The 13,116-nt window shown below is 41.3% G+C and overlaps 1 pseudogene; it reads right to left on the bottom strand.

Moving 5' to 3' along the window:
* Positions 1-619: 619 nt before the first annotated feature.
* On the bottom strand, positions 620-12,130 carry LOC107683713 (monocarboxylate transporter 12-B-like; annotated as a pseudogene).
* Between the last annotated feature and the right edge of the window lie 986 nt (positions 12,131-13,116).

The following is a 13,116-nucleotide window of genomic DNA, read 5'->3' as shown; positions in this document are numbered from 1 at the left end:
ATACAGATTGGTTCTATGCAGTCAATCCGTTTTGCAGTTCTTTAAACTGTTGTTTTCGCTTGCAAATCACTGTTCACAGGCTTGCAGTGCTTTTGACCGTCTTTTGGCGAAAAAAACGTGCCAAAAGTGTAAGCGCGGAAAAATGGAAGTCAGAAGCATGCAGATCATATTTATTTTGCGTTAGCATGAAGCTGCAGTTTCACAATACATGAATTACACTTACGAGTAACAGTAAAATGCTGCAAATATTTTTTTCTTGCGCTTGAAACGCGATGTACACCTTTACAAAGCTTCTCTTGCGCATGCAAATTTAATTTACGCTTACAGTCTTATGTACACTTCCACAACTCTTACCCTGTGTATGCAAATCTTTTTGACGTCATTCTACCTTCATAGAAAACTCACTGACTGCTTACACATTACTATGAAATTTGAGAGATCGATAGAGAAAATATATACAAAAATATATACAATGTAAGTCTTGATGTGTGTGTTTTTAAAGATTGCTAGTGTAGATGAGAAATTTTTTGTCGAACAGAAAGTCAATAAAAGGCTCGAGAATTTTTATACACATACAACTCCTCTATCAATTAAACATTTGTAAACAAAATTTGATTAAACAAATAACTAGACAAATGAAAAAAAATTCAAAGTGCTATCCCAACGCTATGAAGTGGCTGGTATAATTATCATCAAGTCTTTTTTTTTTAGAAGTATAATAGTGTACTTGTTTGTCTTCACATGACACCAATTTTGGGTCTTTGCTCAGGCTGTTCTTTTGGTTTCTCTGACAATGACGAATGACAGCAACTGAGAACAGCAGAAGAGAACTGGAGATCAGGGCAAACCCACTCAGAAAGAATGTTGGCGTGTAAGTCCCTGTGGTGTCTACCAACCAACCTATGTAAAAACAAAAAAGTTACATGATTACCTCATAGCTTTTTTTTTTTTTAATAACCTTTATCCTTCCAAGAAAATAACTCTTTTAATGTAGTGAAATGAGAGCAGTTTGGATGGTTAATGTGTCTCTGTACATTAATAGTTAACCACTTATCAGGCTATTTTAACAGGGCACATCATTACAAAGTGACAATTGTGGTTAAGGTTTTTTTTTTCCTCTTTTTTCTTCTTCTTGTCTTTAAAGAACACTCCAGGTAATTTTTTACCTATTTTTTATGTACTGCATCAAGGGCATGGTGTTGATTACCACAGAATATAATAACAACTCATCACAGTGACAAATTAATGTGTATATAAATAATTTGAGGCTCTTACCTCCAATGGGTGGGCTGATCAGATAGGGAACAGCGTGGAGGAAGTACACAACCCCAAGAGCTGAAGAGAGGTATGTTGTCCCTACAACATCTGACGTTACCACAGGAATGAGGGCAACATAGGCGCCATCAAAGTACCCATAGAGCACAGAGAATGGTACCAGCAAGACAAATGTGTGTAAGAGGGGGATAAAAAGACAGCATAGTCCCTCCATTCCCACAGCAAACATGTAGCATATATTCCTGTACTTCTTCAGACATCTGGGAGAGATACAGAAAGTGTTAGTCAGCATGATCAGAATCAACAATTTTTGTTTTGTTTTCTCAACTCTAAACTGACAGCTGGGTCAATGATAAATCTAAAAACATGTTCAAAGGTATTAAAAATGTATTCTTTGTCTTCATGTCCATTTCATACGTTTTATAAAACTTTTTTTTTTAAATGGCTTCAATTTAATGACTCTAAATGTGTAAAACATATCACCATATTTTCCGTACACTTTGAATACATGGGTGTCACAATCCCCAGTCACCAGTCTATTCACTATCCTCTATCACAGTCACCAGCCCAGTCCACTGGGAACTACATTTCCCAGCATCCCTTCTGGTCAACACCTGCACTCAGTCAGCCATTACCACACCTGCCACAGATGATGTCATCAAGCCCTGTATAAGAGCAGTTACTCTCCACTTCTTCCTTGTCTGGTCTCGTCTCTCCACGTATGAGGACTGGCTACTTCCTTGGATACTTACCGATAGTGATGGTGAAATGAAGCCATTCACTATCCTCGATCATAGTCACCAGTCCATTCACTATCCTCAGTCACCAGCCCAGTCCACTGGGAACTACATTTCCCAGCATCCCTTCTGGTCAACACCTGCACTCAGTCAGCCATTACCACACCTGCCACAGATGATGTCATCAAGCCCTGTATAAGAGCAGTTACTCTCCACTTCTTCCTTGTCTGGTCTCGTCTCTCCACGTATGAGGACTGGCTACTTCCTTGGATACTTACCGATAGTGATGGTGAAATGAAGCTTTGCGATGCACCGAGGCTTTCCCCTCAACTGTATGGTAAAATGGTTTGTTACTCGAAGCTTTTCAACATGTTGCACACTAATGTCATCTTGTGGTCAAACGTAAAAAAAAGGTGCCTTAGTGTCCCAGATGACCCAGATATTTTTGGACCGTTTCATATAATAAATTTGTGCTATGAAAACAATACAAGGCAATAAAAAATAAAAATGTCATTGTACTTATACAACGTATGTATAAATGAGTCTGTGAATAAATGTATGAAAAAATAAGCATCATACATGATCAAAATGAATGAAGATTATTGTGGAATGGTCAGTTGAAGTGTTTGTGAAGTGGGGATTAACACAAACTGAACATGCACAAAACTACACGTAAATATTTATTCGTATTATGATTTATTCTTATCAAAGAAGTGAATGACACTTAAACCTGCACAGTGGGTTCGTGTTATTTGAATCAGAATATGAAGCAGTCACGTGGTTGTCTGCCAAAACTAAGCTTCAGACGTCACAGGTCACATGGTTATGGCAAAACGTATCAAGCTCCGGTACAGTGCTTCACTGTGAGATGTTGAATTTTTTTGATACAAGCTTCGAAGCCTCGGTGCCGAACGTCACATCACTACTTACCGGTAGTACTTCAGTCAGTCTTCAGTTCCACTCTTCACTAAGCCTTCACCACACACCCGCCAACACCTGCAAAAAAAAAAAAAACTGTTCATGCTCAAGCTAAGAACAATCCATCTTCATTTAATTATATACTCACATGTTTGCTGCTTCAGTACCTGTGAAAAAAGACTTTGTTGTTGACATTATGTTCTCTCCTTCTGTACTTGTGACAGAAGACCAGACCCGCAACCATGATTTCAGCGGCAGTCACCACAGAGAATATTCTGTGTTCCATTTACCAAAATGGCAGCAGTATAGAAGGATATGTGGAGGAATTCATGCAGTATTGTCATTTAACATCATGGGATGACAGAGTCCCGATGGTTTTGTTTTGGAGTGGACTAGATAAGACTCTCTACATGGATACCAGTGGGAGATTTTGGCGTCACACTTGAATGGTATTTAGATATTGTGCTGTGGCTATGTGGCTCCCCATATATGGTCAGTGTGGTGGAGCAGGACAGCTCAGAGAAAGCAGCCCCTGTCAATCTGAATTCTAAACTGAGGGATCTTCCTATCATATCTGTTCAAAGGGCCAGGAAACCCAGTTCAGTCATGCTAGGTCTGTCCACTTCTAAAAAGTATACCCTTGCCTATTTCATGGCCTTTCATATGTCTGCTCCAGGCCACATATCTGTTTCGGAGACTGTACAATCCCCCAAGCTCAGGCTAAGATGCCAGTCAACCTCAGACCATAGAAGGAGGCTGAGAAAGAAGAGATGGTTCTCAGCGGCTCCAACCCCTGACCCTGAGTCTGCTCCAGTGTTGGCTCCAGCCCCTGAGTCCACTCCAGTGTCACCTCCAGCCAAGGAGCACAGTACAGAGATAGCTCTATTCCTGGAGTTCAGCCACAAGTCCGCTTCAGCCCTCAAAGTCAGTAAAGAGTCCGCTACAGAATGCTCTCCAGAGTCCGCTCTAGTGTCTGCTCCAGCCCCTGAGTCCGCTCCAGCATCAGCTCCAACCAATGAGCACAGTACAAAGATGGCACCATTTCTGGAGTTCAGTAACGAGTCTGCTCCAGTCTCAGTGATCTGAATCGAGCCCATTCTGGCCCCAGACGTCAGTGTCAAGACCATTACTCTAAATCTAAATCTACTTGGGAGCCCACTCTAACCCCTGAATTGGCATCGGAGCCTGCTCGTGCCTTTGTAATAACTCACCAAGTCCAGTCCTTGAGTCCATACGAGAATTCCTTCCAGACCATAAACCCACTCCAGAGCCCCTGACCAGAGTACAGTGATGGCCCCAGTCCTTATCCCTAGTTCTATGCCTGCTCTGGTCCCTGAGCTCAGCCCTGTGCCCACTCTTGTCCCCGAGCACAGCCCAGTGACTGCTCTCATCCCAGAGCTCAGCCTAGTAAACTTTCAACCACCAGAAACCTCAATTAACAGGGCAACCAAGTCAGAATCTCCAGCAATCATGAGTGCTAGACCTGAGTCTCCTGTGGTCATAGCCCATAGGTCAGTACCCAATCAGATTGTTCCCAGCCTGGAGGATTCAGAGTCCCTTCTGTCACTGATTATTCTCCCTATTATGGCAGTAGACATACTGTGTTTGGGCCGCACACTCCCCTACCACTCGTAGCAAAGTGGAGGTGTTAGTTCCCAAATTGCCTGTTTGTCCTGATATGACCATTGAGGTCGTTCTTGAGTTTTTCGGTCTGTCAGTCGGCGACCCAAGAAGGCAACCTTGGGTTACTTGGTTACCCACAAGTGGCTGTGGCTGCCGACAGAATCTCCTGTTTTCCTGTATCCTGGCCAAGGCGGCCGATGGAATCTTCTCTTCTTCTGTCTTCTGTGTCCCGGTGGCCGATGGAATTTTTTATTTTTTTCGAATTTTTGTTTGCCTGTCTTCAATGTCCTGACCATGGTGGCAAATGAAATCTCCTGTTTGCCTGTCTTCTGTGTCCCAGCCACAGCGGCCAATGGAATCTTCTGTTCTCCTATCTCCTGTCTGTCAAGACCAGCCCTCCAGATGCCTGTCCCTCAGCCGGCCCTCCAGACCCCCGTCCCTCAGCCGGCCCTCCAGATGCCTGTCTCTCAACCGGCCCTCCAGACGGCCCCAAGTCAACCAGCCCTCCAGATGGTCCCAAGTCAGCCGGCTCTCCAGATGATCTCAAGCCAGACATCCTGCTCGGAGATGGCCCCTGAGGCCATTGCTAACCTCTCTGTGCTTTATATTTCAGTCCCTCCACATCTGCCCTGGTGGTCATCTACTCTGCTGTGGTGTTCTTTAAGCCCATCTACATTACTCGGGTAGTCATCTGCTCAACCTTGGAGGTCTTCAGCACCATCTACACTGCTGTGGTGGTTGTCTGCTCCACCGTGGTGTTCTTTAAGCTCATCTACACTACTGTGGTGGTCACCTGCTCCACCTTGGAGATCTTCAGTTCCATCTATGTTGCTCTGGTGGTAATTCTTCTCCACCATGGGGATCCTTAGTCTACACTGCTCTGGTGGGCATCTGCTCCACTGTGGGGATCTTCAGTTACAGTACTTCTGCTCTGCCTTGTTGGCTTCCTGCTCAGCTGGCTCCGCCCTGGCTCAAATTATCCTGGTTTCATCCTCCCTCTACTCCCCAGTTGGACCTGTATTCGTGCGAGGTCGCACCTTCTGGGAGGGGGAGTACTGTCACAATCCCCAGACACCAGTCCATTCACTATCCTCAGTCACCAGCCCAGTCCACTGGGAACTACATTTCCCAGAATCCCTTCTGGTCAACACCTGCACTCAGTTAGCCATCACCACACTAGTCATAGATGATCTCATCAAGCCCTGAATAAGAGCAATTACTCTCCACTTTTTCCTTGTCTGGTCTCGTCTCTCCACGTATGAGGACTTACCTGGCTACTGCCTTAGATACTTACCTGTCTTCAGTTAGTCTTCATTTCTAGTTTTCACTAAGCCTTCACCGCACACCCGCCAGTACCTGCAACAAAGAACTATTTATGCTCAAGCTAAGAACAATCTATATTCATTTAATTATATACTCACCTGTTTACCACGCTGCTTCTCTAAAATACCTGTGAATAAAGACTTTGTTGTTGACGTTACATCTGAGTCTTCTCCTTCTGCACTTGTGACAATGGGAGTATACACATTTTAATCATTATTTATTTGTCATTAATATTATTTTCTTCAATTTTCAAATGTTCTTTTAATGAATTCATGATATCAGGACAGTTTTATCACCATGCCATTTTTTGACAAAAAATGTTTATAAATAAAAATAATAATAAAATGTTAATCAGAAAATTCATGCAAAAGTCATTGCATGTGTATTAAGATCTAGATAAAATTATTGTCATGTCATTGACACAGCTTTTTATTGAAAAACTAAATCTGTGCTAAGAAAAATTGATAATCAGATCTTAAGAAAAGAAACGACATGTGGCTCAGTCAATAAATGACCTATTTCTGTTTTTGACTGTAATGCAATACTAACACAGGACAAAACAACATACCTCCTGTCAGTGAGCCAGCCAAATGTGATGTTGCCAATGATGTCAATGACCCCAAGCATTGACATCAGGAAGGCAGCATGCTGATGACCGACACCTACATCCAGCGCATATGGTACTAGGTACACAAACGGCAGACTGCACCCACTGGCCAGCAACAGGAAGGAGCCTGCCAGCACCAGGAAGTCAGGCATGAGCAAAAAGTGGTATTCCTGCATGGACTGAAAACAACGTTGTTTAGCATCTACTTCTAATTTATCTCCCACAGCCTTCCCTGTAGGAACGCTGTTCACCGTGGGTGGCTTAACACCATACTCGCACTCGGAGTCCACTGGAAGTGGACAGGCCTCCTTTTCTTTTAGAATGATGGGCCGTAACAGAGCTCCACATACACACAGGTTAGACACAAAGTCTCCTAAAATAAGGAGGGCCCCCCGCCACGAGTAGTGTTCGATTAGCAGCTGCACTACTGGGGCAAGGATGAAGGTCCCGATGCCACTCCCAGACATGGCAATGCCATAGGCCAAAGCCTTCCTCTCACAGAAATAGATACCGACCATGGCAATAGCAGGAGTGTAGCAAAGGGCAAAGCCAAGCCCTAAAAAAGAAGAATATAAAATAAAACCACTACATACAAAGTACAGAATATGGGTCTATAGGTCAGTGTTTTGTTCTTAGGGCTCTTACCAGTTAACACTCCCAGGGTAAGGTAAAGATATTCCAGACTGGTGGTGAAGGAGCTGAAGACTAAACCTATGGAGGACAGGAATCCTCCTAGTATTACAGCTACACGGCATGACAACCCATTCCCGATCAGTCTTCCGAGTGGAGCTGCAAAAAGTAATATGAATAAACATTGTGCAAATCATATTGAATAATATGTTAAGAAAAAATCATAAAAAACAAAAAAAAAAGAAGAATATAAAATAAAACCACTACATACAAAGTACAGAATATGGGTCTATAGGTCAGTGTTTTGTTCTTAGGGCTCTTACCAGTTAACACTCCCAGGGTAAGGTAAAGATATTCCAGACTGGTGGTGAAGGAGCTGAGGACTAAACCTATGGAGGACAGGAATCCTCCTAGTATTACAGCTACACGGCATGACAACCGATTCCCGATCAGTCTTCCGAGTGGAGCTGCAAAAAGTAATGTGAATAAACATTGTGCAAATCATATTGAATAATATGTTAAGAAAAAAATCATAAAAAACAAAACTATTTTTATTATATAGAGTAAATATTTAAATAATATTTACTGTAAGCTGGGTTTCCATCCATGTACACTACTATACAAACAATTTAGGGCCTTTTTAAAAAAAATTTAAATTGATACTTGTATTCAGCAAGGATTCAATTAAATTGATCAAAAATGACAGTTTTACATAGTTACAAAAGATTTCTATTTTAAATAAATGTTCTGTTCTTGTGAACTTTCTATTCATCAAACAATTCTGAAAAAATGTTTTATGGTTTCCACAAAAATATTAATCAGCTGTTTTCAAAATTGATTATAAGAAATGTTTCATGAGCACCAAACCAGCATATTAGAATGATTTCTGAAGGATCATGTCAAACTAAAGACTGAAATAATGGCAAGGGCCGGATTAACATAAGGGCTAGGTGGGAGTTAGTCTGATGCTTTCGCCGCTCTGTTGAAGTGATAACCAGCGCTTGATCCATTTAACTTCGACACACAACACTTACAACATTATATGTGAACAGTAAAGGCTCTGTGGTAAAACTAGCTGAAGCCAGATAGAATAGCTTTGAGGATGTAAACTGAAGTGTCAAGGTAACTGTACAAAACTGTAAATACAAGCATTATAATCCACACAGCACCACTCTTTCCAGTCACAAACACTGTAGAAATATGGCATTATGGTATTTATTATTAATGTCATTATTATTGGCTACTTGCATATAAAGATGTTTTTATTGTAGTTAATAAAAAACTACAATAACGAGGAGTATTTGGCTGATTCATGATCTTACTAATACTAAGCTTAACTCTGGATTCAAGAATTACAGTAGCGTTCAATTAAGGCATCTACCAAGGAGATTTTAATAGTTCTAATACATTTTTAATTCAATAATTAAGAGCCTGCAATATAATGGAATATTAATTGTTAATTATTAATGGAATATTAATAATTAAGTGTTAAATGACTTTGCAGTATATTCAAAAATATGAATTATTATTTGTTTCCAACTTTTATTTATTTATAAACAATGTATTTATTCCAATTGCCCTAACCCCAGCAAAACATTTATGTTGGATTGTGTTGCCAGATGGGCAGATTTTTTTTTTTGGCATTGCCTTCATTTTGATAGGACAGTTAGTTGACAGGAAGCGAAGTGGGAGAGAGATGGGACTGGGAAAGGTCCACAAGCTGGGACTCGAACTCAGGACGCCCGAAGCACAATAGTGCTGTATGTTGACCCACGAGGCTATCGTGAATTTTAGCCTAAGTCAAGCCCTGATATTCTTCTCTTCTAGGGCCAGAAAGAAGATGTTCTAATAATAAAACTAGCCTATTTAAAGTAAAGAGTCATATGCTCAAAAGTTGTTGCTGTTTCTGGAAACCTGTTTGCTTATATATTTATATATATCTGGTGTAAATGCATTTATGCTTGTAATGTGTTGTAGCCTGGAATATTTAGTATACATACTCATTGTATCTCTGTGTTTGAGATTTGTTTAAAACTAATTCCTGTGGTGGAAAACATTGTGGAACTATGATAGGATACTATGAAGGGGCCTTTGGGTTTGCTGTAGCCCTGGGGCCCTATGTGTTCTCAATCCGGGCTTGGGCTGGTGAAAATTCAGCTTTGCCATAACAGGAATAAAATTGTAAAATGTATTAAAAAATAGAAAACGTTATTTTACATTGTAATAGTATTTTACAATATTACTTTATTTTTGATCCAATAAATGGAGGCTTGCTGAGCACATTTGACTTGTGTTCCAAAATGTATATAAAAAATTGATTTCTGAGAAAATGTGTAGATATTGCATAAAAATGCTGGATGGAAACAACAAGATAGGAATACAATTTCCAAAAGGTGCATAAAAATGTAAGCATACACATTCGCTTTAGGTGGATCTTTTATTCAGTAAGAAGGAATAAGCTTCAACAAAAACACATTTCTGAAATGAATTCATATGCACATCAAAAACGTCAAGTGACATTCATCCAACCACTAAGCAAACATAATATCGTCAGATTGTTTTGTCTGTGTTTTAGATGGCCACTAATTTTTTAATATTACATTACACAGTTCATTAAATGAAATATTCAACATGTTTTAATTTAATAAAAGAGTCACAGTCGCAACAACTTCCATTATTATTTTGCATCAGTTTCCTCAGAAGTGACGATTTTGTGATATTGAACACATGGGATGGAAATGCTTTACTTGGTAATCGTCTATATTGTGATTATTCCGCTAATGAGCCACTCTCTTACTACTTGACATCATACAGTATTACATGAAATACAACTATGTGCCTCTACAGACTCCTACACAGCCCCAGAAACATATCAGCCATGTGATGACAGAAAACATGTCAGCCAAACACACTATCGGAAAACTTTAAATAACAGCATTTCTTATGTCTTTTGTTTACTAGTCAGCTGCCTAAAGATGGCCTTTCCTTAGCAATGTAATTCTTAAGAGTGCTGTACTGTCAACAGCAGACAGTACTGGGTGTAAGGAAAGCAAACAGGCCTGTTTTTTTGGGTCAAGCTTGCGACACTGACGTGTCCTCTCAAGATGTACGGTGTGTGTTGCTGACTTCAAGAGAAAGTTTTCAGCCTCCCACAGGCTGCAGGTCTTTCTTAGTGTCTTATGCAACAGCATGGTCTCAGATGGACAAAAACTCTGTCTAAACCAACTGTGTGACCAATCTAGAAAAGAGAATTCGTAACTGAATTCTGCTGATGGAATCCCTACTTCAGACTGGGCCAATAATGATGACTGTGATATACTAATGTCGAATGACTTCAGTGTCCAATATGATTATTACATACCACACAGCACGGTTGTGCAGTCCACTAATGAATGAATCCATGCTGTCCCAGAGTAATCTCTTGCAAAGTGCATCTGAAACTCAACGAAGAATATGGAGATGCATCTGAAAAAGAGAAAAAGACAACTCTGATCAGACAAAACCCACACAACACAAGTTGTGGTCTTTGAAGGATAATATTGTGCCACTTCAAACTAACAACACATTTTATAGTCCAGTGCCATTCACAGCCAGTAACAACGAACAGCCGTGCAGATCGTGGGTGTCTAGATATGAAAGGCTGAGACGGGGTAATGAGGCACAAGTCTCTGGAGTGCCTGTTCTGCACCTGAACAAACAAAACTAGATCACCATGCAGGTCATTCGGGTCAGAGCACTCAGTGTGGGTATGACAGCCAGCAACTCTCACGTCTTCCGCCACTGAGACAGACGTGTCTGGCCATCAGCCATCAAAGAAGGAGATGTGCTTCAGTCAACCGTTCCACAGACAGTGAAAAAACCCAGTCAGCAAAGTTGCAGTCTCAAAGGGTAAAGTCTTACTCTAGAACTTGAATAACACGCACATATGTGGATGATAAGAGCTTTGAAGGGGAAAGAAGAGAATATCCATAAGATAAAGAAGAGGTTAAAAAGACATATATTTTTATCCGAAGACCACTGGCTGCCCTTTAAGCTCTAAAAGAGTTTCATCATCTGGTACCTCTCTGGTTGATTATTACCACTTATCTCAACAGGACTTAAGAAATGGTCAAAAGAGTCCTTGTTTAAGAGGTGAGAGGTCACAAACCCGTTTGTTCTCGCCAGCCTGCTTGCAATTTCATCCTACCTACATCATTAGTGGATTTGCAGACCTGTTCTTCAGGTTCTTGCATTTCACACCTTTCCATGTCAGCCAATGTACATTTCAGTTGAACAATAAAATTATTATACAGCGTGGTCAGTTCAGGACGTTCCTTGCCTGAGGAGAAAGACAAAATACTGCTAAACAGAACAGCTTGTTCAAAGCAGTATAAAAGGAAGGACTTTAACTCTTTAAACATATTACAGAAAAATGTCACAAGTGTGTTAACATAACCAAAGGATTTAAAACACCTAAGAGTTGCTGGCCATTAGATGTAAAAAAGAAAAAACAACATCAACAACACTGTGTTATCTATATCCATGTGTGAAGACCTGAAAGTTGTTTACAAGTCGGTCAAATGTAACCTGACCTCAAAGGCTGCTGCAGAAACACCAGATAGCTCTTGTCACTTTGTGAACCAGTGACTCATTCTAGGTAATTCTCAGCGTGGAAAGAACTAAATATAGTTGTGCCTCATGTACTGTGCTAAACAAAAGTATGTACTATTTAACAGGTTAAACCCATTCGAGAAACAAACCCTGACATTGTAAGGAGACAATATTCTTAAGGTACTGAACATCAAGTTAAACTGCTATAGCTGAAAAACCCCACCTATCAATAAAGTTTGCTTTAAACTAGTTCTACACAGGTATGAATAACAGCATACACCCTCCAAAAATCTTACCTCGTAACAGCTCTGGTGCAAACAGTTACCACAAAGCAGCCAGCCACGATCATCCATCCCCACCCTCCATCAGGTGGAAGGATGCCTCCTTTCTTCTTTTCCTGAGTCATGGAGTCTGTCCTTCCCACAACCTTTATTTACCTCCAAAACTCCAAAACACCCAGTCTCAAACACACGTTGCACCTCTCTGCCGCCACATTCACACCAGTCATGGAATTCCTTCTGCAGATGTGAGGCCCGGTCAGTGACTCTGCTGAGCGCAAGATGACACAGTCAGCTAAACAGACAGGAATAAGTAACAATCTCAGCTAAAATGATTAACAGGCACAATGGCACATATTCTCAGAAAATGTGACATCTTCCAGGGTTTGGTGCTCCATTTTGCTCTTACAAATGATTCACAGTAAAGAGTGAAATGATGCATGACTGCATTCATGGGAAGTGTTTATGAGAGAGAGCCCAGCTTGACGGGTTGCCATATTAACTTGAGACCTTGCAGAACCCAAGTGCAGTTTATTTACAGGTGATCCAAACATCCAAACAATAATCCGAGACTTGACTTGACATGAACAGGCTTGAACAGGCTTGAACAGACTTGGCTAGGCATGAAAAGACTTGACGAGGCATGAACAGACTAGACTCACCGACAGCGGGTTACAACATCAATACACGACCAAAGACAATGGCAACATGAGGGCTACTTATAGCAGACAATGAGGGTCACATGACAAGAACAAACCAATGGGAAACAAGACACATGACCTAGACAACCAATCAGAACATGACACAATGAACAAGAGAACCAATGGCATGAATACATGAGGGCAAGGGAAGCATGACACAAACAGGGAGCATGACTAAACTACAAAATAAAAGACATGAAAACATGAACAACAAAACAAAACCCAAACCCCACATTACATATCCCCCCCTCTAAGGGCGGCTCCAGACGCCCAAACAAACACACACAAAACCCAACAAGTCCAGGAGGGTGGTGGAGTGGAGGCGGAACTGGGGGAGGGACGGAGGGCCAGGCCCGTGAAGCGGAACAGGCAGAGCAAGGAGCCATGGCGGAGCAGGCAGAGCGGGCAGCCATGGCGGAGCAGGCAGAGCGGGC

This window comes from Sinocyclocheilus anshuiensis, unplaced genomic scaffold, assembly GCF_001515605.1.
Source record: "Sinocyclocheilus anshuiensis isolate Anshui unplaced genomic scaffold, SAMN03320099.WGS_v1.1 scaffold3082, whole genome shotgun sequence".
Taxonomy (NCBI): Eukaryota; Metazoa; Chordata; class Actinopteri; order Cypriniformes; family Cyprinidae; genus Sinocyclocheilus; species Sinocyclocheilus anshuiensis.
This window is presented reverse-complemented; position numbering and strand designations above follow the sequence as displayed.